Here is a 26087-nt window from a genome sequence, read left to right on the forward strand (position 1 = left end):
GACAAGGAAAAATAAAACACACACACACATTATCCACAATGTAAACACATTGTAATTACTTGTTTATTTAATGTTTTGCTGCATTTTATTTGAGGATTGGAGAGATCTACTCCTTCATATCCATTCTCAATATCTACATAATTACTCTCCATATCTATCAAATCAAAGGGTGATTGATAATATTGTAAAAGACTATGGCTTAATGTTTACAGTTTGAGGAAATTCTGTGTGCTTTTTTCTGAGTTGAAAACATGTGTTGGTTCCACTTTTCTGGGCTCCGTTATTTACAAATAAGGAATACTTAAAATGTGAATATATAAAATGAAGATATTAGAATACAGCCGTAGACAGAAGTCAAAGATCAACATACAACTGATGTCTCTCCTGAGTTCTGCCCCGAACAAAAGAAAGACAGGATCTTATATAGATCACCCCTTATGGTGTCAAACCCTGTATGTGCAGCTAAAAGAACAAGTTATTCTTAACACAAGGTTTCTGAGAACCGGTCTCAGCAGTATGTAAATCTGCCCTTGTTTCAGAGAAAAACAGAAGCTGTCTCTCTGTGTCTCTCTGTGTCTCGCTGTCATCCACAGTCCCTTTTCTCACCTCTTCTCACAGACGCAGGGCTGCGGGTTTTGGCAGAGAGCTACACACAGAGAGGCCTCAATATTCAGCTATACAGTGAGTATAAGTACAATGGCACGTCAGCAAATGAATAACAACATAATCAATGGTGGGGGTCTTTAGAAGACCCCCAAATCAACTTTAACCCTTCACATGCCTCCCTCTCACACACACATTAGACCCAATGTAAATAAATTGTAATAACTTGTTTATTTTATTTGAGGAAAATATCTGCAATAAAGTACATTCACAGTTAAAGCAATGTCTTTGGTTTATTGGATATTTCTCTGAATACAAAGTGTGACCAGAAGGAAGTCGGCAGACCTGCAACCCCTGGACTGTGTAGGTTTTGTCATCTGGAGCTGAAAAATAGAGAGATGGGAGGAAGAGTGGAGTTTAAAGGTTTATCATTAATAACAGACACAATTCTAGAATGAATTCATATTAGAATATATTACATAATGTTTCTGGAACATGCTTAATCCTGACATTGTCAAGGCCATACAAATATTGTATACCAAACAATTTAAAATTTTAAATTTTACATGACATATCCATTTATATGATATCCACATTTGTGGCTATTGATGATATCTGTGTTTTCTGTGAAAAAGAAGGTGAGAATCTGTCCCACTTGTTCTTTAATGTAAATTTGTGTCAGAATTCTGGGAAAACTTTGCAAAATACTTATTTACCATTATGAACACGACCCATGTTTTTGACATGAAAGATATATGTTCCTATTGCAATGATAACAAGACCATTGAAATGATTGTGAATTTTTGTATTCTTGTTGCCAAATAGTTTATACACAGACAAAAATTCTATACCAAAATTACAAATTTTTCTGATTGAATTTAACTATCTTATTAAAACATTAACCCCAGTGAATAACAACAAGAATAACATTTTCCTGAATCATTATAGATTTTTTCAGAGTGATTACAATGGCACTAGAATTGTTTATTTTTTTATTACTTCATTGATATTGTTTGTATGTTTTAGTATTTTCTCGTTAATACCTGCGTTCTGTTTTATATGATGTGTCGTGTCTTTGGGGTACGATTAAACTGAAGACAGGTTTATCAATTAACTCTCTGTAATTATTATCACGCAATTAAACTGATTAATCGTTTAATTGTAATTAACTAGGAGATCGGGGCACCAAGGACAATATTCAGATAACAAAGTTATAATTTTCCTAATATAACTTTCCTGTATTATAATATTATATTCTATTATAGTATAGGCCGATTATCTTCTGGTTTAAATGGTGTATTTTACCTCGAGTCCAGTCTCATTCCAAACGTCGTAAATTGTTGTATCTGCACGAACCCAGTCTTTACTAAAATCATCCATACATCAATTGTCTTAAAATCATTTATTTACTACACTAAGTAATTAACAGAAAACATACAAACAGTAATTATTGTCACAAAGGATTGGTATAGTAATGTGCCCTAATGGCTAACAGGCATGGCAGGTCTGTTAGACAATGGGTCATAAACGGTCAGCTGAGAAGGTACACAGAGTTCATTAATATTAACAATTGACAATTGAAGGCTCGCTCATTCGGGAACAATTGCAATCAATATATATTTACGCTCATGTGTCGTCGTTCTTTGTTGGAACGTCGTTCTGTGGAGAGTTTTGTCTCTCTCTCTCTCTCTCTCGGTTAGAATGGATCTTTCAGAGCGACATTCATTAATGTGGTCATAGAATGGATGTTTCGTTGGTCTTCGCGTTCGATGATATAATTTACTTAGCTGCAGACTAATAATTAATATCAAAGACTTGTTCTTATTCTGTCGGTCTCGATAGTCTAAAAGTTAACCATGTGGTGTAGTTCACTTTCAGTAGAGGAATTGGATGGTAAAACCTATTGGCCATGGAGTGGAGGCCTGGTCTAAAGAAATGTAAATCAGGGAGTGTTTTATAGTGCCCATAGAACAGCTTGTCAAATGACGCCTGGTCCTGTATGTGTCCCTGGGGGCGTGCCTATGACTGAGTTAGACTTGGTTACAGAAATACAATTCTATCACATTAACATCAGTACATAGCATCTCAATGTATTACAAAAGCTTTATCCTTATTAATACATTCTATACAACCATTATGATGCAAGTCTCAAGCTGAGGCTATTATATAAACAGTTTTATGGTAATATGGCTATATTGTCTCTTCTGAGTATCACAAAATTGTACCAAGCGGACCAGTTCATAGCTGGATTCTTCACCAATCTTCCACACCTTCTCCAGAACACAAATGTCGCTTGGCTCCCCAATTCTGTGCGTTGGAAGAATTTCCTGTGTCTCTCTATGGGCCATGTGGCCAGAGACTCTCCTGGAATTTTACCACTCCTTCACACAGGGAATGGGTGGGGGAAGGTAGGTTGGGAGATGGTGCAAAAGGGGAGGGGGTCAACTGTCCTCCCTGTACCAAAAGAGGCCAACGTCATGACATACCACCCCTGGTGGTTTGGATCTTGTTTATCCTGCAAGTTACAAATCAACATAAAATCATGACCACGTGATGTCCCATTGGTAGATCATCGTTGCAGTCCTCTCTGGTAGTTGAACTTGGTAGGCTCTCTGAAAGCGGAGCCGTCCACCACAAGGATGGGCAGTTGATGTCCGGTTGGTGATCGCCGTTGCGGTCTCCTCTAGTGGTGTACCTTGGTAGGTTCCCTGGAAGCTGTAAAGTACCCCAGGAAGGGCCAGGGGATGTCCTGGTTGGTGGTCGCCGTTACGGTCCCCCCCTCTGGTGGTTTACCTTGGTAGTCTCTCTGACAGCGGGCATGCCGCCACAAGGATAGGCTGTGGGTGGCCGGATTTGGGGTCACCGTTGCGGACCCGTCGTCCAGACTGGAAGATCTGGGCAGTAACTTAGGTAGATGTTAACAACGCACACACACTCATGAACTATATATAATTACATTCATTCCCCAATGAGCGGCGTTGTGGCACTAAGTGATGGTTGTATGGGGACTTTGTTTAACCTCTATGGGCTAGGTGGGACGCAAGCGTCCCACCCGTGGTGCACTCCATCAACAGCAGGTGCATTTCAAGAGCGGCAAATTTGAATCCAAATAAATGTCAAAATTCAAATTTTTCAAACATACAACTATTTTACACCCTTTGAAAGATAAACATCTCCTTAATCTAACCACGTTTTACGATTTCAAAAAGGTTTTACGGCGAAAGCATAAATTTAGAGTATGTTAGGACAGTACATTTACAAGAGTTGTGTGTAATGTTTTGTCAATTCAAAGACAGGGTCACCAAAACCATAAAACCAGCTAAAATGATGCACTAACCTTTTACAATCTCCATCAGATGACACTCCTAGGACATTATGTTAGACAATGCATGAATTTTTAGTTCTATCAAGTTCATATTTATATCCAAAAAGAGCGTTTTACTATGGCATTGATGTTGAGGAAATCGTTTCCCTCCAATAACCGGCAGTCAAGTCAGCACCACAAATTAAATAATTAAAATTAGAAAACATTGGTAAAATATTATATTGTCATTTAAAGAATTATAGATTTACATCTCTTGAACGCAATCAACTTGCCAGATTTAAAAATAACCTTACTGGGAAATCACACTTTGCAATAATCTGAGCACTGCGCCCAGAAAAATACGCGTTGCGATACAGACTAGCCGTCATGTTGGGGAGATCTAAAATCGAAAATACTATGTAAATAATCCATTACCTTTGATTCTCTTCATCAGATGTCACTTCCAGGTATCACAGGTCCATAACGAATGTAGTTTTGTTCAAAAAAGCTCATCATTTATGTCCAAAAATCTCCGTCTTGTTAGCACATGATCTAAGCCAGCCGGACTTCTCGTCATGAACGAGGGGAAAAAATATATTTACGTTCGTTCAAACATGTCAAACGTTGTATAGCATAAATCATTAGGGCCTTTTTTAACCAGAACATGAATAATATTCAAGGTGGACGAATGCATTCTCTTTTATAACGTATTGGAACGAGGGTACCCAACATGAACTCGCGCGCCAGGTGTCTAATGGGCCATCATCGTTCCATGGCTCTTGTTCGGTCAGATCTCCCTCCAGAAGACTCAAAACACTTTGTAAAGGCTGGTGACATCTAGTGGAAGCAATAGGAAGTGCCAAAATATTCCTCAGCCCCTGTGTTTTTCAATGGCATAGGTTTAAAGGTAATACAACACATCAGGTATCCACTTCCTGTCAGAAAATGTCTCAGGGTTTTGCCTGCCAAATGAGTTCTGTTATACTCACAGACACCATTCAAACAGTTTTAGAAACTTTAGAGTGTTTTCTATCCATATATAATAAGTATATGCATATTCTAGTTACTGGGTAGGATTAGTAACCAGATTAAATCGGGTACATTTTTTTATCCAGCCGTGCAAATACTGCCCCCTAGCCCCAACAGGTTAAGGCTCTATCACTTCCTAAGTGTCAAAGGAACTGAACCGAAAAGGAATGAAAGCATAAACAAAAATTATACAAAATATAGTTCTCACACAAGAAAAATCATCTAATTGGACTGTATTCTATATACGTCCAATGTTCTGGCAAAATGATTATCATGGCATTGTCTCTAATGCCATATCTAGGGTTTTTCCTACTTAGTGTGTTGCTTAGGCGCTATCCTAAGTTTAACTATATGATAAGTCTACAGCTGTAATGCATTAGTTTTGGGCAGTCTACAGGGATGACCTATGGACTTCTGGGAAGAAAACTGGTGAGTGCTGTAGAGTCAAAGGCCTAGAAGTAAATGTTCAACTTTACTAAGGCTGGTATATTGCTTGGGCCCTTAAGTGGTCCTAGCATAAATCCTAATTGGATGTTCCGTTGTGCATGTGCGCTTATGCTTACACAAGCGCGCATGTCAAGGGAAGAAAACCAAGTATCCGGGCAGATTACAACTTGTTCAGAATGAGTCTGACGTAGTCAGGTAATTTTCAGGTCAATGCCTGGAGGTCAGTCAGAATTGGTGTCAAGGGAGTCTGTAGTAGTTTTTCTACAAGTCACTGTCTTCCACTATTGTAGTGGCGATAGGTATGAAGCCTATTTCATAGCTATGTTATCCACGGAGGAGCTAACCTCACGACGGAAGTACTCTTTAAGTATTGGACCAGTCATACGTGGTGTGATCATGGTTCATGACTTCTAATAATTTTCCTCCTGAATGGAGGATCCTATTTATTAGTGACATGTGTCTTAACCATTGGAAGAGTGCACTGGAGATTCCCCTCCACGTGTTGCACTCTGAGTGACTCCTATGTCGCTGTTGTCAATGGTAATTTGATTGGTTAAGTCTCTAACCTTCTTACTGATTGTAGCTGGACTGACTGTTGCTAGTATTGGTACTGGTACTCAAGGGGACCAGTTATCCTACCGATTTATTCGGAAATATTATCTACCGGAACACATGATTGGAGCATTTTACTAGTTGTATTGTAGTTGAACCTACGCATGGCAAAGAATGATTATTGATGCCATTAGTTTTGGAGGTGGACAAGTCCACTGGACTTCCTTTACGACCAGTGTGGTACACCTCAGTACTATCTTAGATGTCTTCTAAGATAATCCCCGTCTAGGGGCCTGTCTGCTCCTCACTGTTCTCATAGGAGAGTTTACAACTAGATTTGATTTATGCTCTGGCGGCCTCGTACGGTGTTGTCCGTAGTCTTGACCCCCCCCACCGGCCTCGATGAAGCTCATCATGGGTCTGGGCTACTATTCCCCCCCTTTGTGCCTCGGGACCCCCCCACCAGCGGGTGGTGTTGGTGTCCGATGCGCAAATGAAAAGGTCGGACCCTATGTACGAGTTGTCAGCGGCCGCGTTGTTATGAGAATGGCTGTAACCTTTCAACCAAATCTCCTGGTGTTTGTGCTTCAAAACGTTCAGTGGCTGTCGAGGCATGTCAGTCACCACCGCGTCCGCGTGTGGCAACCTCTTCAGTACCTGCGAACTGAGACGAGGATATCGGTCTGTGATATCGCAAAGTGTTTCACCAGTGGGAGTCATCGGGTCAGTTGCTGGACTGACGCCATTAGTGTCATTGTAAGGGGTGACAGTCCCCAACAAAGCGGAAGGTGTATCATCGGAAGCAGAGTATACTCTGCGCATCAATGTTTTTCTTGCTGGGACGGCCGCAGTGCTTGCGGAAGTGTCCAAAGGGAAAGAGAAGTTCATCTCAACTACCGTATTGCATGACTGCAAGGAGGAGGGAAGTTGCTCATTCACAGAGACAGCTGGCTCGAAATCATGAAAAGAATGGTCAATCAGGTTGGCTGATGGAATGTGTCGAGATATCGTACTCTCTCCGTGGATCGGATTTTGTACCAAGAGGTTTCTAAACGTCTTTTTCCCAAGGGGTGCTTTCGACAGATACCCCTCGTGAATGACTGCGTTGCAGCTAGCATTAGGGGAGACAGTGTGTTCAGTGGAGAAGGCACTGTGGCCTGTGACCATACCTGGTTGGTTTTCCAATCCATCAATGGGAGTAACCGATCCATCAAGTCTGCTCCAAGTAGCAGGGTTACAGTTTCGAGGCTGGTAACATACACAGGGTGAACGAGCGATACGTCCTGGAAATTGTAGTTTCAGCATGACTCTCAATGTGAAAGGCGAGGTAGTCTGAGTGACCCCTCGAAGTTTATTGTCGCATCGTTCCACTTTTAACCAACGTTTAGTTGGCTTCAAAGCCCTTTTGAGATCATCAAACAATGTTTGAGAGATGAGTGATATTGTCGCACCCAAATCAATTAGCGCATGACAAGCTAAGCAGTCCTCCAGGACTGTTTCCAGGTATGGCCGTTTAGATTCGTGGTTAGTGGACATATTCCCCACAAAGTGGAGTGGTCGTTCGCAACGACGTGATGTGCCATGTCTGTTCAAGATGGAAGCAGATTGACTTTTCCGATTTTGAGTGGGCTTGGCTTTAACGAAGCGCTTGACCTTTTTCTTCGCAACTTTTGTATCAGAGTCTATAGACAAAGCCCGGGGGCTTGTTTCTTGATCAAGCGGGCCCTGGATAGGGTCTTGAATGAGAGCGGGAGAAATTTGAACTTTAACCTCTATGGGCTAGGTGGGACGTCCCACCTGCTCAACAGCCAGTTGAATCCTGTGGCGCGTTATTCAAATCCTTAGATATGCTATTACTTCAATTTTTCAAAAATATGACTATTTTACACCATTTTAAAGATAAGACTCTCGTTAATCTAACCACACTGTCCGATTTGAAAAAAGGCTTTACAACGAAAGCAAAACATTAGATTATGTCAGCAGACTACCCAGCCAGAAATAATCAGACACCCATTTTTCAAGCTAGCATATAATGTCACATAAACCCAAACCACAGCTAAATGTAGAACTAACCTTTGATGATCTTCATCAGATGACAACCCTAGGACATTATGTTATACAATACATGCATGTTTTGTTCAATCAAGTTCATATTTATATCAAAAACCAGCTTTTTACATTAGCATGTGACTAGCATGTGACTAGCATTCCCACCGAACACTGCCTGTGAATTTACTAAATTACTCACGATAAACGTTCACAAAAAGCATAACAATTATTTTAAGAATTATAGATAGAGAACTCCTCTATGCACTCGATATGTCCGATTTTAAAATAGCTTTTCGGTGAATGCACATTTTGCAATATTCTCAGTAGATAGCCCGGCATCACAGGGCTAGCTATTTAGACACCCAGCAGGTTTAGCACTCATCAAAGTCAGATTTACTATAAGAAAAATGTTCTTACCTTTGTTGTCTTCGTCAGAATGCACTCCCAGGACTTCTACTTCAATAACAAATGTTGGTTTGGTCCAAAATAATCCATCGTTATATCCAAACAGCGCCGTTTTGTTTGTGCGTTCTAGACACTATCCTAAAGGCTAAATAAGGGTGACGAGCATGGTGCAATTCGTGACAAAAGAATTCTAAATATTCCATTACCGTACTTCGAAGCATGTCAACCGCTGTTTAAAATCAATTTTTATGCCATTTTTCTCATAAAAAAGTGATAATATTCCGACCGGGAATCTGCGTTTAGATAAACAGACAAAGGAAAAGAAACCATTCGGTCGAAGTGGGCACGCGCCTAAGCCCATAGTACTCTGAGTGGCCACTTGCCAAAAGCGATAAAGTGTTTCAGCCAGAGCCTGCCTCGATATCGTTCAACGTTTTCCCAGGCTCTGAGACCCTATGGACGACGTAGGAAGTGTCACGTTATTGCACAGATCCTGAGTCTTCAATAAAAAGAGCCAAGATGAAACACTACTTCTCAGACAGGCCACTTCCTGCTTGAAATCTTCTCAGGTTTTGGCCTGCCATAGGAATTCTGTTATACTCACAGACACCATTCAAACAGTTTTAGAAACTTTAGGGTGTTTTCTATCCAAAGCCAATAATTATATGCATATTCTAGTTACTGGGCAGGTGTAGTAACCAGATTAAATCGGGTACGTTTTTTATCCAGCCGTGCAAATACTGCCCCCTATCCCCAACAGGTTAATGTCCTTGCTATGGGTGTTAATTCCTGCGGACCTGGTGTCCGGTAATTCCCCGTCTAGTCCTTGTGACTTATCTTTTACCCTTTTCTCAAATTGTTCTCGCTTAAGTTCTTCCCGTAGTGGGACTTCTGGAGAACATCGGTCTATGTTTTGATCGTCCTTGAACCCTTTGTTACTCTTGTGCTCTGACACTTTTTGTGGGTTGGGTGCAGGAACGTAGCGAACGAGTCGATTGTAGCGGTAGTCATGTTGATGGCTACGTACTTTACAGTTATTTCGACCGCGGAGGTTATTGGAATCATGGTTTCGTGGTAGAAACTGTTGTTGTGCGTCATCTCTCGACGCTCCAATACCTGATAATGTACCCTTTAACTGGAGTGAGTGCTCCTGGTCAAACTTCAAAACTGAGTGGTCAGGGATCTTAGCATTGTGAACTTTTGATGCCTCAAAAGCTGTGCTTGCAAGCTCTCTGAGTTGTAAGATAGGCAAACCAACGTGGGCGGCAGGGCCCAAGTAGGTAATGAAGGTGGGATACATGTTCGACAGAAACATTTGTTTGAATGGTAACAGCTCTTCCATTCCTGTTTCAGTGAGTAGGCCAAAGTAAGCTGAACGAAGCCTATGATCGTAAGCTTGTGGGTGTTCGTTCCGAGCTTGTTTGACGGTGTTAGCCAGTGAGCAATCGTGTTTGCGAGTCGCCGAACCACTGAATTCTAATTTCAAAGCTGTGGCAAGTTTAGCGTAGTCATTTAGCACGTGTTCCTGTTGTAGGCGAATGAACCTTGTCACGTGTCTATTCGACGTTCGCTTCAACAGGTAAACCCTGTCAGAACCCGTAGCGTTCGAGTAGCCATCCAACGCGTCCTCTATGTCAGCTAGGAACGTCTCCGTATCGTTTGGCTGACCTGGAACGGGGTCAAAGGTGGGGAAATTCTTGACGAGTTTGTCAAGGTATTCCGCGCCAAGCGGGCGGAGAGGGTTGGCTTCATCCTGTGGAGAAATTGGGGCCGAAAGGCCAAGAGAGGAAGCCAAGCCTTGTTGTTGTTGGCCAAGAGGCGCCATATTACTCAGTGCCGAAGGGCAAAGAGGAGAAGACTGAGGGGACACATGAGGGAGGCAAGGTCTGAAACCTATTGTCTTCACTCCTGTGAGTACAGGGCTCCGGTTGCTTGGATGGGTAGTCGCGCTGTAGAGCGTGACCATTCTGGATTTCCTCCAGATGGTACCTAATGGTGGAATTCTGCTGCATTGCAGAGTCCACTTGAGCGCTTAGAGTACCGATTTTGGACACGTGAGTGTCACACCTGCTCCTTTCGATCTCAAAATTATCTGTCATGTTTTGCAGATAGAGGTCCTGAGTACGGAGCGAGAGATTCAGTGATGAGATTTCCTCTGCTTGCTTAGAAATCAATATTTCCAACCTCATCACCTGAGTTCTCTCATCATTCATTTGGTCAGCGACTTCAATAAGTTCTGCTGATTTATCATCCAACTTTGTCACTGTGTTCATTAACTGATCGTCTTTGGTCTGCAGCGTTTTGAGGAGAACCGTGTTATTTTGAGTAACATTCAACAAAACAGCATGCATGTTGTCAAGTTGAGCGCTCCTGTTTGTAGATAACTCTTCAGATTTATCTAGTTTGGCGTGGACATCATCGTATTTAGTTTTGGCTAAATCGAGTTGTTCCTGTAGCATATGATTTTGTTCCTGTAGAAAACAATTTTGTTGAAGAGCTTGTGCTTGTTCATCGTCAGTACGTTTTTGCAATTACATTTAATTGTTCAGTTTTCGAACGCAGTTCCATAGCTAGCAGAATTTTTCCCTTGTCTGCATTGGTCATTGGTTTCCCGGTTCTCTCCACCTGTCCCTTTATGTCTACCGTTACCTGCTCGTGCTTCAGCTGTGCACTGCGATATTGGACAGATGGCAATCTCGGATGGCAAGACATCAGAGCTAGACTGGAGAGAACCTTTACGAGGCCTGCGCCCGATGGTTGATTTTGGAAAACATTGTTGTCTGCTTTTCCACTAATGGCATAATTAGGGTTGTTATCGCTGCTGAGGTCAGAGATCAATCCATTTACAGGTGGAGGTTCACTAATTACCGGGCGAGTGGGGACCACCCCCTCTGATAGCTTGCACATTATTAGAACATTTGAAAGGAAAAAATATTTTTCCTAATTTTCCAAAATTTGGTTTTGGAATGTGGAAAACTGCAAAGACGATTTTAATCTATTTATAGACGTTAATGAACCATCAGTACTGTACAGTACTGTGGAAGTTGGACGTGAATGAATTTGCCAAAGCAAATTGAATTAATCAATGCCAATGATTAGTCCTACCTGGGTAGGCTATCTGGGTATTGAACTTGAATTACCTGAGAGGTTGCTTCATCCAGGTTAATATGCAAAGTTTAAGTTGTCTCATTTAATTGGAAGAACCTAGAAAGGTATGTTCAACAATTTAACTTATTAAATTGAATGAGACGATAATCCATACAATCACCATTGATTGGATATCATAAGTGTAAACCGTAGGTCAAATGTTGGGACCCTTCACCACTAGGGTACGCTCCTCCCTGGGGCTGAAGCCACATGGGATTCACTCCCGTCAGTAATGGGTTTGGTGAATGTGCTTTGCTAAAGCAGATTTTACTGATTAATCTATTTATGATATATCAAACCTGTATAGGCTATCTGGGAATTAACTTTGAATTACCTGAGAGGTTGCTTCATCAAGGTTAATATGCAAAGTTTAAGTTGTCTCATTTAGTTGGAAGAACCTAGAAAGGTATGTTCGACAATTTAACTAAATAAATTGAATGAGGCAATGATACCCAAGCAATTCAGATTGTGGGGTTATCATAACAGTAATGTAGTTTAAATGTTTAGGGTACATTCACCACTATACTTTCCCTTAAGGCCGAAGCCACATGGGGTTCACTCCCGTGAGTAATGGGTTTTACTGATTAATCTATTTATGATATATCAAACCTGTATAGGCTATCTGGGAATTAACTTTCAATTAACCTGAGAGCATTGCTTCTTCTAAGTTAAGTTTGGAAAAAGTTAATCATGTATCATTATGGACGCCCAATCAATTTTAGATATTTTTTAAAAGATCCACTTGAAAAGGTAAATCTGGCAATTTCACTTGTTAGTTAAATTGAATGAGACGTCATATCCAGTCAATTGCGATTGTCTGGATATGTTACCGTGCTCCACATTTGAATTTCCCCTAGAGATGTACTGGCAATTCTTCACCACCAGGGTGCAGAATGCTGAAATTAAATGGAAGTACAAAGGTCGGACTTCCGTCGCGCTAGCGGAGGAATTTTAAACGTGTTACGGGGAGGGTAAAATGTTCCCTCTCTGTTAGCTTGCCCGTAATGCTAAGCTATTACTACTTGGTTCAGGAGTATCACTTCCAAGCACCAAAATAGGATCCTTTCACTATGGAAAGGGTGGGTTTTCTAGTGACGTCTCACCTTAACCCCATTCAGCATATTCTGCTAGCGTTTATGCTGACCGGAGCGACACGGTACTTAAATACAGATACGCATACGGTCTGCCCACACTGTCTTAGTGCAGTAGGCAAATTATTCGGCTCAGTTACCGGACAGTTAACTTCTAATTTCTAACCTTACTCTAGAAGTTGATATTGACCGACAGAAATAGTACCGTTTGGCCTAACGGACTAAAACTGGAATTTATCCCTCACTGCTATCGACATAAGACCGGAACTACTCTAAATAGCTTCTCTCAATGGGAAATGCACAATCACTTTGTTTAGATAGCAGGCTGTTTGTACAATTCTGTTTGCACAATTGATATATAGAATTTCACAGCAAAGTCCAATTCTATCTTAGATTCCTCACACGGGGCACCATATATGCCTTGTCTTTGGGGTACCATTAAACTGAAGACAGGTTTATCAATTAACTCCCTGTAATTATTATCACGCGATTAAACTGATTAATCGTTTAATTGTAATTAACTAGGAGATCGGGGCACCAAGGAGAATATTTAGATTACAAAGTTATAATTTTCCTAATATAACTTTCCTGTATTATAATATTATATTCTATTATAGTATAGGCCGATTATCTTCTGGTTTAAATGGTGTATTTTACCTCGAGTCCAGTCTCATTCCAAACGTCGTAAATTGTTGTATCTGCACGAACCCAGTCTTTACTAAAATCATCCATACATCAATTGTCTTAAAATCATTTATTTACTACACTAAGTAATTAACAGAAAACATACAAACAGTAATTATCGTCACAAAGGATTGGTATAGTAATGTGCCCTAATGGCTAACAGGCATGGCTGGTCTGTTAGACAATGGGTCATAAACGGTCAGCTGAGAAGGTACACAGAGTTCATTAATACTAACAATTGACAATTGAAGGCTCGCTCATTCGGGAACAATTGCAATCAATATATATTTACGCTCATGTGTCGTCGTGATCCTTGTTCGAGCGTCGTTCTGATGGAGAGTTCTCTCTCTCTCTCTCTCTCTCGGTTAGAATGAATCTTTCAAAGCGACATTCATTAATGTCGTTATAGAATGGATGTTTCGTTGGTCTTCGCGTTCGATGATATAATTTACTTAGCTGCAGACTAATAATTAATATCAAAGACTTGTTCTTATTCTGTCGGTCTCGATAGTCTAAAAGTTAACCACGTGGTGTAGTTCACTTTCAGTAGAGGAATTGGATGGTAAAACCTATTGGCCATGGAGTGGAGGCCTGGTCTAAAGAAATGTAAATCAGGGTGGGTTTTATAGTGACCCTTGAACAGGCTTGTCAAATGACGCCTGGTCCTGTATGTGACCCTGGGGGCGTGCCTATTACTGAGTTAGACTTGGTTACAGAAATACAATTCTATCACATTAACATCAGTACATAGCATCTCAATGTATTACAAAAGCTTTATCCTTATTAATACATTCTATACAACCATTATGATGCAAGTCTCAAGCTGAGGCTATTATATAAACAGTTTTATGGTAATATGGCTATATTGTCTCTTCTGAGTATCACAAAATTGTACCAAGCGGACCAGTTCGTAGCTGGATTTTTCACCAATCCTCCATACCTTCTCCAGAACACAAATGTCGCTTGGCTCCCCAATTCTGTGCGTTGGAAGAATTTCCTGTGTCTCTCTATGGGCCATGTGGCCAGAGACTCTCCTGGAATTTTACCACTCCTTCACACAGGGAATGGGTGGGGGAAGGTAGGTTGGGAGATGGTGCAAAAGGGGAGGGGGTCAACTGTCCTCCCTGTACCAAAAGAGGCCAACGTCATGACAGATGTAACAATGTAAATTGTTGATCTGTATTTTGAATAAAAACAATTATATTAACTAAATTAAATAAAAAATAAAAAGACGCACATCGCCTTCTGCTGACTGGAGTGGGCAACGCAGTTATTACAGAATGAAAACACCTTCTCTTTCGTCGGCATGGCAACCTGTAAACATGTCAGTGGTGTCACAATGTTGCACAACAGCAGCAGAACATTCCATGGAGGGTCATTGTATCATTACACAGTGTCACTGTCAATTCTACTGTATTGGTACATGTGGTATTACAATACATTAGAAGATCTGTAGACGGCAGCATTGAAACAATTTACAACACATAGTCAACTAGCAACCTGCTCTGTTTCTGTGCTGTTTAAATATCCCACTTATTTTATTCTGTTGTTTTATCCAGCCGGCATAGGCTTAAAGGTAATTCAACACATCAGGTATCCACTTCCTGTCAGAAAATGTCTCAGGGTTTTGCCTGCCAAATGAGTTCTGTTATACTCACAGACACCATTCAAACAGTTTTAGAAACTTTAGGGTGTTTTCTATCCATATATAATAAGTATATGCATATTCTAGTTACTGGGTAGGATTAGTAACCAGATTAAATCGGGTACGTTTTTTTATCCAGCCGTGAAAATATTGCCCCCTAGCCCCAACAGGTTAATGTCTCCACCATGGATGTTTAAGTTATATAGTCTACCAAGTGTTAATGTCTCCACCATGGATGTTTAAGTTATATAGTCTACCAAGTGTTAACCTGTTTAGGATCTCCATTCACTGAAATGACTAGTATACTAAATATACTAAATATGGTGGAAACGACCACTTGATAACAGAAGGTAGAGTTCTCTGAGTGGAACGGTGGGAGACAAACAGTACCTCCTCTCCCCTTCTCCCATCCTCTTCTTTCCCCTCTCCTCTTCTCCCCATCTTATTTTCTCCCACCTCTCCTCTTCTCCCCCTCACCTCTTCTCTCCCCTTCTCCTCTTCTCTCCTCTTCTCCCATCCTCTCCTTTCCCCTCTCCTCTTCTCCCCCCTCTCCTCTCCCCTTCTCCCCCCTCTCCTCTTCTCCCCCTCTTCTCCTCCCTCTCCTCTCCCCTTCTCCCCCTCTCCTCTTCTCCCCCTCTTCTCCCCCTCTCCTCTTCGCGCCCCTCTCCTCTTCTCCCATCCTGTCCTCTCCACTCTCCTCTTCTCTCTCCTCTCCTCTCCTCTCCTCTCCTCCTCTCCTCTCCTCTTCTCTTCTCTTCTCTTCCCTCTCCTCTTCTCCCCATCTCCTATTCTCTCCCCTTCTCCTCTCCTCTTCTCCCCCTCAACTCTTCTCCCCCTCACGTCTTCCCTCCCCTCTCCTCTTCTCCCATCCTCTCCCGTCTCCTCTTCTCCCCCTCCTCTTCTCTGCCCTCTCCTCTCCCCTCTCCTATCCTATTCTCCCCCTCTCCTCTTCTCCCCCTCTTCTCCCCCCTCTACTCTACTCTTCGCTCCCCTCTCCTCTTCTCCCATCCTCTCCCCTCTCCTCTCCTCCCCCTCTCCTCTCCTCCCCCTCTCCTCTTCTCTCCCCCTCTCCTCTCCTCTCCCCTTCTCCCCCCTTCTCCCCCTCTCCTCTTCGCTCCCCTCTTCTCCCATCCTCTCCCCTCTCCTCTTCTCCCCCTCTCCCCTCTCCTCTCTCCTCTCCTCTCCCCTCTCCTCTTCTCTCCCCCTCTCCTCTCCCCTCTCCTCTTTTCCCATCCTCTCCCCTCTCCTCTTCTCCCCCTCTCCTCTCCCCTCTCCTCTTCTCTCCCCCTCTCCCCTCTCCTCTTCTCCCCCTCTCCTTTCCCCTCTCCTCTTCATCTTTTTATCACTGACTTCTCACCAGTGATGTCATCATTATGTAAAACGTTGCTGCTCTGTCAGCAGTTTCCTGTGGAGTTTTTTTAACAGATCAGTTTGCTGTAGTGTGTTCAACCACTGATCCAAGATAAGTTGCTAAGAAGTTTATCTCACATCAAAGACGTAATGAACTAATGACATAGAGGTCATATAGCCGAGCAGTATTTCCAACTCTTCAGTCCGCTCTTTATGACAGTAGACTGTATTGCTCAGTGGAGCCCCAGTTAGAGACAGATATGATACCTGCAGTGATGATCCTGTTCTGGACCACAGGTAGGATGCTGTTATACACTTGTGACAGTTACTGAGATATGTTTTAATATTGTAAGATATGTTACCATTTACAGGGTTAGTAAAAGAACATGCAACTGGAAGCAGACAGTAAACATGTGTCTCAAAGCAGGACAATGATGTGATGACCTGTAAATGTACTTTACTGTAGTCTAACTGTCCATCTGGTGACAGGCACTAATGTCAGTTAAGTTGTGATGGTGTCATGCATCTGACTGTTGTATATTCAGTGTGTCAATGATTGATTGTATCTGTGTCTATGTAAATGAATGAGAGTATATATTATATTGGTGTTATGTTAGAGTAAGAGAAGGGAGGGCTGTAGATGCTAGAGGTCTATGAGCTGAGTCAAAATCAACAAGTCCAACACTATATGTCAGGAAGAGTGAGAGAGCGAAAGAGAGCAAGAGAGAGAGAGAAATGAGCTGAGCACGATGGAAGAGAGAGGAGGGGAGAGAGAGAAGGGGAGGGGAGAAAGGAGGGGAGGAGAGAGAGAAGGGGAGGGGAGAGAGAAGGGGAGGGGAGACGGTAGACGGGAGACAGGAGGGTAGGGCATAGAGAAGTATAGGTGAGAGAGAAAGGGAGGGGAGAGAGAATGTTTGAGGAGAGAGGAGAGGAGGGGAGACGGGAGGGTAGGGCATAGAGCAGGATAGGTGAGAGATGAGGGTAGGGCTGAGAGAGATTTGTGGAGGAGAGAGGGCGGTAAAGGAGAGAGGAAAGTAGGGGAGAGAGGATGGTAAGGGACAGAGGGTAGGGGGGAGAGAAGGGTAGAGGAGAGATGAGGGGAGGGGAGAGAGGAGGGTAGGGGTGAGAGAAGGAGGGAAGAGGAGAGGAGGGGCAGGGAGAGAGGATGGGAGGGGATAGAGGATGGGAGGGGATAGAGGAGGGTAGGGGAGAGAGAAGGGGAGAGGAGAGATGAGGGGAGGGGGAGAGAAGAGAGGAGGGTAGTAGAGAGAGAAGGGTAGAGGGGAGAGGAGGGTAGGGGTGAGAGAAGGGTAGAGGAGAGGGTAGGGTAGGGTATGGGATAGAGGGTAGGGTAGAGAGAAGGGGAGGGGAGAAAGGAGGGTAAGAGAGAGGAGGGTAGGAGAGAATGAAGGGTAGAGGAGAGAGGCATGTAGGTGAGAAAGAAGGGTAGAGTAGAGAGGAGGGTAGGGTATAGAGGATGGTAGTGGAGAGAGAAGGGGAGGAGAGGGGAGAAGGGTAGAGGAGAGAGGAGGGAGGGGAGAGAGAAGGGTAGAGGAGAGAGGAGGGAGGGGAGGGAGAAGGGTAGAGGAGAGAGGAGGGAGGGGAGAGAGGATGGTAGGGGAGAGAGAAGGGTAGAGGAGAGGGGAGGGTAGGGGAGAGAGGAGGGTGGAGGAGAGAGGAGGGGAGGGGAGAGAGGATGGTAGGGGAGAGAGAAGGGTAGAGGAGAGAGGAGGAGAGGGAGGGGAGGGAGAAGGGTAGAGGAGAGAGGAGGGGAGGGGAGAGAGGATGGTAGGGGAGAGAGAAGGATAGAGGAGAGGGGAGGGAGGGGAGAGAGGATGGTAGAGGAGAGAGGAGGGGAGAGGAGAGAGGAGGGTAGGAGAGAGGAGGATAGGGGAGAGAGGAGGGTAGAGGAGAGAGGAGGGTAGAGGAGAGAGGAGGGTAGAGTAGAGAGGAGGGTAGGGTATAGAGGATGGTAGTGGAGAGAGAAGGGTAGAGGAGAGGGGAGGGTAGAGGAGAGAGGAGGGTGGAGGAGAGAGGAGGGTAGAGGAGAGAGGAGGGTAGGGGAGAGAGGAGGGTGGAGTAGAGAGAATGGTAGAGGAGAAGGGAGGGTAGGGTATAGAGGATGGTAGGGGAGAGAGAATGGTAGAGGAGAGAGGAGGGGAGGGGAGAGAGGATGGTAGGGGAGAGAGAAGGGTAGAGGAGAGAGGAGGGGAGGGGAGAGAGGAGGGGAGTGAGGAGGCTATGGGAGAGATGTGAAGAGGAGAGAGGAGGGTAGAGGAGAGAGGAGGGTAGGGGAGAGAGATTTGTGGAGGAGAGAGGAGTGTATTTATTTAATGAACTGACTTGTTGGAAAGGTGGCATACTATGATGGTCACAATTTGAAATTCACTGAGTTCTTCGGTAAGCCCATTCTACAGCCATTATTTGTCTATGGAGATTGCATGGCTGTGTGCTCGATTTTATTCACAGGTCAGGAACAGGTGTGGCTGAAATAGCCAAATCCACTAATTAGAAGTGCTGTCCACATACTTTTGTACATACTGTAAGGTGTAGCTGGGTCGGCCCGTCCTCCACCACCCGAACCCAACACATCCCACTCAGCTTTAGGATCTTAGTGAAACATTCATTATTGGTTTCAGGAGTGTTAGGTCAAGGCCAGAGTGACAACCCATAGGACAGCAGACCACCAGGGCAGGACTGAGCAACCCAACAGCTATTGAAAACAGGAAGTGGTCATGTTTTTTATACAGACTCCTTTTGTCGTACAGTATTCTCCGGTATCAAAATTTCAAAGCCAACAAACACAGGGAGAAGGAGAATCTGTAGACATTCTGAGATAAAAGAGCATCCTCTTTACCAGAATTCAGCCAGGCTTCACATGACCATAGCATCTGCAAATATGTGATGGGGGGGGGTCTTTTAATCAACCACAAGGCTACCTTGGTCCTAACTGTCACAGGTTACATTGGTCCAAATTGTCTCATATGTCCTCCTCCACACTCTCCTCTTCTCCCCTCTCCCCTTCTCCGCTTCTCCCCCATCTCCTGATCTCATTCTCCCTGCCCTTTACATAATATGTATTAGAAGCGGGGAGGGAGGGAGGGAGGGAGGGAGGGGAGAGTAATGGTCAGAACCAGAGAGAGGGGAGGGAAGGGGGAGGACAAGATGGAGGAGGGGTGGAGAGAGATGGGAGAGAGAGAATATAATTTTATCACTGACTTCTCACCTGTGATTTCATCATAACCAGTAACATATTCCACTCTTGGCCCAGCCCAACTGACCCTGACATATGGCATCAGGCCTGTTGAGTTTACCTGGGTAACAGACCTCTAGCTTCTACACCACATCCCCCCTTCTCCTGCTCTAAAATCAGACCTCATCAGCACACATTTTGGGTGCTGGTACTGTTTATATTTAGGTTCTGGAACATTAATCCAATATTCTATAAGAGGTGAACTCAAGCAGTAGAAAGTTAGAGGTGATATTATAGGACACTATGTGAACTTCGCTGCTCGGTCAGCAGTTTCCTGTGGAGTTTTTATTTTTCTGTAGTGTGTACAACCACTGATCCAAGATTAGTTGCTAAGAAGTTTATCTCACATCATTGACCCAATGAACTAATGACACAGAAGTCATATAGCCTAGCAGTATGTTCCACTCTTCAGTCCACTCTTCATGACAGTAGACCTGTATAGCTCAGTGGAGCCCCAGTTAGAGACAGATATGATACCTGCTGTGATATTGATGATCCTGTTCTGGAGCACAGGTAGGATGCTCTTATACTGATATACACTTGCGACATATGTTTTAATATTGTTATATATATTATAATTTGCAGGGCTAATAAAATAAAAATCTGTCTCAAAGCAGGACAATAACGACAACACCTGTAAATATAATTCTCCATCTGGGGACCTTTTTTCTGTTTGGTCCTCTCCTGTGTGAGTGATGAGGTCACAGAATCGGGTCTGTTCAAAAGCTAGAGGTCTGTGACCTGAGTCAAGCTCAACAGGCCTGATGCTATATTTTAAGAAGAGAGAGAGAGATGAGCAGAGAGAGAGGGAGGAGAGAGGGGGTGGGGATGGCAGAGGAGAGAGTAGTGGAGAAAGAGAGGAGAGGAAGAGACGGAGCATAGCCAGGGGAAGTAAAGGTGTTAATGGTACAGAGGATACTGGGGGTGCTGAGGGTGCGGAGGGTGCGGAGAGTACAGAGGGGGCTGACGGTGCTGAGGGGGCTGAGGGGGCTAAGGGTACTGAGGTTGATGAGGGTACTGCTTGGTGGTGGGGTGGGTGGTGGTGGGTGCTGGGTGCTCCCCCCTCCTTAGGTATGTGGATCTCAGTTATGTCCTGTATGACGAGGTCCGTGATAAAGTCACTCTCACTACACTGGAAATGTACTGGAATAGAACAACAAAAAAGCAAAAACATTTATTATACATGTTGTGTCTTTGGCTATTTTGGATTAAGTGATATGACATGCTATTCTATAAAATAATTTCTCTGTAATTAACCTGTCTGGGCTAGGGGGCAGTATTTTCACGGCTGGATAAAAAACTTACCCGATTTAAACTGGTTACTACTCTTGCCAAGAAACGAGAATATGCATATTATTAGTAGATTTGGATAGAAAACTCTGAAGTTTCTAAAACTGTTATTTTAAGAATGATATATAGAGAACTCCTTTATGCAATCGCTATGTCAGATTTTAAAATAGCTTTCGGCGAAAGCACATTTTGCAATATTCTGAGTACATAGCTCAGCCATCACGGCTAGCTATTTTGACACCCGCCAACTTCGGGACACACTAAACTCAGAATTAGTATTAGAAAAATGGTATTACCTTTGCTGATCTTCGTCAGAAGGCACTCCCAGGACTGCTACTTCCACAAAAAAAATGTTGTTTTTGTTCCAAATAATCCATAGTTATGTCTAAATACCTCAGTTTTGTTCGTGCGTTCAGGTCACTATCCAAAGGGTAACGCGGAGCGCATTTTTGAGACAAAAAAATCTTAGAAGCATGTCAAACGCTGTTTAAAATCAATTTTTATGGTATTTTTCTCGTAAAATAGCGATAATATTCCAATCAGACAATAGTGTATTCATTCAAAGAGGAAAAAAAAAACAGCATGGTCTCGTGAACGCGCATATCCAATCTCTTTGCCACCAGGCAGACCACTGAGAAACTGAGCTACTGTAATCTGCCCAGAGACAGGAGACGCCTCAATCCACTTTCTGAAGGCTTTAGAGAGCCAATGGAAGCCTTAGAAAGTGCTACATAACCCTAGAGACACTGTAGTTTTGATAGAGAACCAAAAGAAGAACAACAAATTCTCAGACAGGCCACTTCCTGCTTGGAATTGTCTCAGGTTTTTGCCTGCCACATGAGTTCTGTTATACTCACAGACACCATTCAAACAGTTTTAGAAACTTCAGAGTATTTTCTATCCAAATCTACTAATAATATGCATATTCTCGTTTCTGGGCAAGAGTAGTAACCAGTTTAAATTGGGTACGTTTTTTATCCAGCCGTGAAAATACTGCCCCCTAGCCCAGACAGGTTAACCTTTGATGATCTTCATCAGATGGCACTCACAGGACTTCATGTTACACAATAAATGTATGTTTGTTAGATAAAGTTAATCTTTATGTCCAAAAACCTCTTTTGAAATTGGCGTGTTATGTACAGTAATCATTGTCTCAAACAAACATCGGTGAAATTTAAGAGAGCCACATCAAATTTACAGAAATACTCATCATAAACATTGATGAAAAATACAAGTTTTATATATAGGATTAAAGATAAACATCTTGTAAATCAAGCCGCTGTGTCAGATTTCAAAAAGGCTTTACGGCGAAAGCACACCACGTGATTATGTTAGGTCAGCGCCCAGCAACAGAAAACCATACAGCCATTTTCCAACCAAGGAGAGGTGTCACAAAAGTCAGAAATAGCATTAAAATTAATTACTTACCATTGATGATCTTCATCTGGTGGCACTCCCAGGTCTCCATGTTAGACAATAAATGTTTGTTATGTTCGATAATGTCCCTCTTTATGTCCAAAAACCTCAGTTCTGTTGGTGCGTTTAGTTCAGTAATCGAAAGGCACAATGCACGCTCTCAAAATCCAGACGAAAAGTTAAAAAAGTACAATAGAAGTTTGTAGAAACATGTCAAACGATGTTTAAAATCAATCCTCGGGTTGTTTTTGTCATAAATAATCAATAATATTTCAACCGGACAAAAGCTTTGTCAATAGAAAAGGAGAAACAAGAAAGGCGCGCTCCCGATCACGCGCTGGACTCATGTCTGGAAATGTCCACTGTCCTCTCATTGAAAGTGCTGTATCTCCCTCATTTTTCAGAGTAAAAGCCTAAAACAATGCTTAAAGACTGGCCACATGTAGAAGAAGCCATAGAGATCGTGAACTGGGTCCTAAGTCTTTGTATGGTGGATAGGCTTTCAATGGAAAAACAGCTTTTCAAAATAATAGTACTTCCAGAATGGATTTTCCTCAGGTTAATGCCTGCCATATCAGTTCTGTTATACTCACAGACATTATTTTAACAGTTTTGGAAACGTTAGAGTGTTTTCTATCCAAATATATTAATTATATGCATATCCTAGCTTCTGGGCCTGAGTAGCAGGCAGTTTAATTTGGGCACGCTTTTCATCCAAAATTCAGAATGCTGCCCCCTACCCTAGTGAAGTTAACGGAGAGTCTAGCACCTTTCTCCTATTTGTTTTCCTCTTTAGTCCAGGGTGTTTTGCATGGTGCCTTTGCCAGAGAAATTATAGAAAGGAATCCAATGAATAATGGAATGTTTAACCTCTTGGGGCTATGTGGGACGCTAGCGTGCCACCCGTGGTGCACCCTATCAACAGCAGGTGCATTTCAAGAGCGGCAAATTTGAAACCAAATAAATGTCAAAATTCAAATTTTTCAAACATACAACTATCTTACACCCTTTGAAAGATAAACATCTCCTTAATCTAACCGCGTTGTCCGATTTCAAAAAGGTTTTACAGCGAAAGCATAAAGTTAGATTATGTTAGGAGAGTACATTGACAATAGCTGTGTGTAATGTTTTGTCAATTCAAAGACAGGCGTCACCAAAACCATAAAACCAGCTAAAATGATGCACTAACCTTTGACAATCTCCATCAGATGACACTCCTAGGACATTATGTTAGACAATGCATGCATTTTTAGTTCTATCAAGTTCATATTTATATCCAAAAACAGCGTTTTACTATGGCGTTGATGTTCAGGAAATCGTTTCCCTTCAATAACCGGCAGTCAAGTCAGCACCACAAATTAAATAATTAAAATTAGAAAACATTGGTAAAATATTATATTGTCATTTAAAGAATTATAGATTTACATCTCTTGAACGCAATCGACTTGCAGATTTAAAAATAACCTTACTGGGAAATCACACTTTGCAATAATCTGAGCACTGCGCCCAGAAAAATACGCTTTGCGATACAGACAAACGGCCATGTTGGAGAGATCTAAAATCGAAAATACTATGTAAATAATCCATTACCTTTGATTCTCTTCATCAGATGTCACTTCCAGGAATCCCAGGTCCATAACGAATGTAGTTTTGTTCAAAAAAGCTCATCATTTATGTCCAAAAAGCTCCGTGTTGTTAGCACAAGATCTAAGCCCGCCTGACTTCACTTCATGAACGAGGGGAAAAATATATTTACGTTCGTTCAAACATGTCAAACGTTGTATAGCATAAATCATTAGTGCCTTTTTTAACCAGAACATGAATAATATTCAAGGTGGACGAATGCATTCTCTTTTAAAACGTATTGGAACGAGGGTACCCAACATGACCTCGCGCGCCAGAGTCTAATCGGCCATCACCGTTCCAAGGCTCTTGTTCGGTCAGATCTCATAGTAGAAGACTCAAAACACTTTGTAAAGGCTGGTGACATCTAGTGGAAGCAATAGGAAGTGCCAAAACATTAATCAGCCCCTGTGTGTTTCAATGGCATAGGCTTAACCTCTATGGGCTAGGTGGGACGCAAGCGTCCCACCCGTGGTGCACTCCATCAACAGCAGGTGCATTTCAAGAGCGGCAAATTTGAATCCAAATAAATGTCAAAATTCAATGTTTTCAAACATACAACTATTTTACACCCTTTGAAAGATAAACATCTCCTTAATCTAACCACGTTTTACGATTTCAAAAAGGTTTTACTGCGAAAGCATAAATTTAGAGTATGTTAGGACAGTACATTTACAAGAGTTGTGTGTAATGTTGTGCCAATTCAAAGACAGGCGTCACCAAAACCATAAAATCAGCTAAAATTATGCACTAACCTTTTACAATCTCCAACAGATGACACTCCTAGGACATTGTGTTAGACAATGCATGCATTTTTAGTTCTATCAAGTTCATATTTATATCCAAAAACAGCGTTTTACTGTGGCGTTGATGTTCAGGAAATCGTTTCCCTCCAATAACCGGCATTCATGTCAGCACCACAAATTAAATAATTAAAATTAGAAAACATTGGTAAAATATTATATTGTCATTTAAAGAATTATATATTTACATCTCTTGAACGCAATCAACTTGCCAGATTTAAAAATAACCTTACTGGGAAATCACACTTTGCAATAATCTGAGCACTGCGCCCAGAAAAATACGCGTTGCGATACAGACTAGCCGCCATGTTGGGGAGATCTAAAATCGAAAATACTATGTAAATAATCCATTACCTTTGATTCTCTTCATCAGATGTCACTTCCAGGTATCACAGGTCCATAACGAATGTAGTTTTGTTCAAAAAAGCTCATCATTTATGTCCAAAAATCTCCGTCTTGTTAGCACATGATCTAAGCCCGCCGGACTTCACTTCATGAACGAGGGGGAAAAAATATATTTACGTTCGTTCAAACATGTCAAACGTTGTATAGCATAAATCATTAGGGCCTTTTTTAACCAGAACATGAATAATATTCAAGGTGGACGAATGCATTCTCTTTTATAACGTATTGGAACGAGGGTACCCAACATGAACTCGCGCGCCAGGTGTCTAATGGGCCATCATCGTTCCATGGCTCTTGTTCGGTCAGATCTCCCTCCAGAAGACTCAAAACACTTTGTAAAGGCTGGTGACATCTAGTGGAAGCAATAGGAAGTGCCAAAATATTCCTCAGCCCCTGTGTTTTTCAATGGCATAGGTTTAAAGGTAATACAACACATCAGGTATCCACTTCCTGTCAGAATCTGTCTCAGGGTTTTGCCTGCCAAATGAGTTCTGTTATACTCACAGACACCATTCAAACAGTTTTAGAAACTTTAGGGTGTTTTCTATCCATATATAATACGTATATGCATATTCTAGTTACTGGGTAGGATTAGTAACCAGATTAAATCGGGTAAAAATTTTATCCAGCCGTGCAAATACTGCCCCCTAGCCCTAACAGGTTAAAGGTAATTCAACACATCAGGTATCCACTTCCTGTCAGAAAATGTCTCAGGGTTTTGCCTGCCAAATGAGTTCTGTTATACTCACAGACACCATTCAAACAGTTTTAGAAACTTTAGGGTCTTTTCTATCCATATATAACAAGTATATGCATATTCTAGTTACTGGGTAGGATTAGTAACCAGATTAAATCGGGTACGTTTTTTTTATCCAGCCGTGAAAATACTGCCCCCTAGCCCCAACAGGTTAACGCCCCATCGCGTTCACGTTGTCATTGTGCATCACGCGGTTGCTAAGCTAATCATCACGCAATCCCTTCTCAAATTCAG

The 26087-nt window shown here is 42.4% G+C and overlaps 1 protein-coding gene across 1 annotated transcript in view; it reads left to right on the forward strand.

Annotated features, from left to right (window-relative positions):
• The first annotated feature begins 485 nt into the window (after positions 1–485).
• LOC123723778 (scavenger receptor cysteine-rich type 1 protein M130-like) overlaps positions 486–26087 on the forward strand; it is a 42355-nt gene continuing 16753 nt past the window's right edge. Inside the window, exon 1 of the mRNA XM_045712373.1 lies at positions 486–681. The gene's annotated coding sequence lies outside the window, so the exon portion shown is untranslated. The remainder of the gene's footprint in view (positions 682–26087) is intronic.

This window comes from Salmo salar, unplaced genomic scaffold (assembly GCF_905237065.1).
Source record: "Salmo salar unplaced genomic scaffold, Ssal_v3.1, whole genome shotgun sequence".
Lineage (NCBI taxonomy): Eukaryota > Metazoa > Chordata > Actinopteri > Salmoniformes > Salmonidae > Salmo > Salmo salar.